The following is a 2,384-nucleotide window of genomic DNA, read 5'->3' as shown; positions in this document are numbered from 1 at the left end:
GAATCTCCCAATATCAAGATTATCAAGATCCCCCATGGGATCATTACATCAATCATCAATAATAATCATCACAAATCATTAATACACAATATTATGGGGAAATCCTACGGGGGAAATCATAGCTATGAAAAAAGGTTTTGTTGAGACATGGGTTACCTCTTAGCCTTAATTAATTCCTTGGCTATGAAGGGTCTTTCTTTAAGCTTTCTTGCTTTCTTGATTTCTTCTAAGGGAATTCTTGGAGCTCTTTTGGGATGGTGAGTCGTTTATTGTGGTGGGGGGTTCTAGGTGCCTCTTAAGTCCCCTATTTATATATTTAGGAGTCCTAATTAGGAACTAATATTATAGGCTTGCTAATTCTATTCCTTTTGGGACTAAGGATTGGGTTCCATGGTCCATAGTGGACCATATTAATTAATTAAAGAGAATCCTAATCATAATCTGAATAGTAAAAGACCTACTTCCTTTATTCCTAATAGATAACTAGGTCTAGGATTCCTAATCAGAATCTGAATAGTAAAAGGTTTACTTTCTTTATTCCTAATAGGCTTAAGGCTCTAATTTAGGCAAGGGCCCACGGTTCATGGTGGGCCTTATTAATTAATTAAAGGGAAACCTAACCGAATTAAATCATATTTAATTATTATTAACGGGATTAATTAAATAATTAATCCGGGATTGAAGGCCGTAACACGGGGTGTTACAAGATCCGAATGGACTCCTTCTCGGATCTATGAGAACGGGTGTATCAACGAGTTGCATCCTTTCTTCTTCTTCAGGTGATTCGACCTCTTGATTGAGATCACAAATCTCTTCTTCTAAGACTTCTGTTCTTGTGTAGGTGTCTGCAAATAAATCTTCATTTTCTAGAACAGGGTTCATGATAGGCATGGTAGACTCGGTATGGTGTACTGGCAATACACTGGATAAATTCTCTGTGTCTCAGTAGCAACTTCTACTGTAACTTCCACAGGTATATCTCTTCTTGTTTCTTCTGACACTTCTCCTCTTAATTCTTCTATTCTTTTATCCCTTCTTGTAGCCACAATTTGTTTTTTTAAATTATTTCTTTTATTCTCCCTTTTGCTTTTGTTCATATTATTTTTTCGTGTATCTTTTTGGCTACGAAACTTTTGTTCTTTTTATAAATCTTAGGGATTTTTCATTGTAGGAGAGAGAGATAGAGAGAACCAGTAGCAAAAACAACCATTTTTCTTTTATTTATCTCCTTCTTAGGGAGAGAGAGAGAGAACATTTTCAGATCACATCACACATTCAGGCTTCATTGGTAGAGAAACCAGCACCGTGATTAGCCTCAAGATCAGCATGCGGTGGAGACGGAGAGCTTGATTTTGAAACATAGACTAATCCGGGTTCCATTGGAGGTCGAGCAGATCGCTTAATGCTGCGAGTTTGAGGTCGAGATGACAGTGGTGATGGCGTTGAGCGTCGTTGCTGCAGTGCTGAGACTTTCGGACCTTTTTGGACTTGATCCTTGGTCGGTGGTTGTCCTTCCTCTTCTTCAGAGAATATGATGAGGGGATCTCTAGGTGTGTCTCCAACTTCATGTCCTCCATTTGCAGCACGTCGAGCTCTCAGCATCGCTTGTCTTGCTTACTCGACCACTCTCCTGGAAGATCTTCTCTTTTCTTGATTCTTCGGAGTCATCGAAGCCTGCAAAAATAGATACAAACAAAAGAAATCTCCACACAGACTTGTTTGCTTCAGGTCCAAATTTATAGGCCTAGGAAGGTGCTAGAACCGTGTGAGCTAATGATGGAGGGGTTGAAAGGTTTCCTTTGGATATATCCGACGTCTGGTTTCAAAAGGTGTGATGAATGCTTGCATGACTCTTCATTGGTCGAGAAAGCGGTGGATTTGATGGGTAGCAGTTTCTAGGAGAGTTATTGAGGGATTAGGGTGACGATTTGAGAGAGAATGAATCTGTTTGGAAAGATTTGATCTAGGAGAGTATTATTGGGGGAGGTTTAGGATGGGTGGAGGTTTAGTAAGGGTAGGAGTTTATAGGTGGAGGTTTGATATCCAATTAAACTCTGATTTTCCTCCTTTATCTCCTGATTTCCTTCTCAAAAATGTGTACCACAAATATAATCATATTCAAACATCTCGTTAGTAGCAAAAATAATCCATAAATAATCAATCACACATAACCATATACATTAAACATATACACGGTAATTTCCAATCAAATTAAACACATTTTGAAAATTAACAAAATTAACACATATATTCCAAATTAATATTTAGAAACAACTTCATATAAATTTTACATACGAATCAGATTCTAAAAAATTTTAGAAACTAACAAATGTTTAACTTTCAGATCAGATTTCTAAAACATTTTATAGCAAATTATATCACAT

The sequence above is a fragment of the Ipomoea nil genome, unplaced genomic scaffold (genome assembly GCF_001879475.1).
Source record: "Ipomoea nil cultivar Tokyo-kokei standard unplaced genomic scaffold, Asagao_1.1 scaffold3162, whole genome shotgun sequence".
Taxonomy (NCBI): domain Eukaryota; kingdom Viridiplantae; phylum Streptophyta; class Magnoliopsida; order Solanales; family Convolvulaceae; genus Ipomoea; species Ipomoea nil.
Note: the sequence above shows the minus strand (reverse complement) of the source record.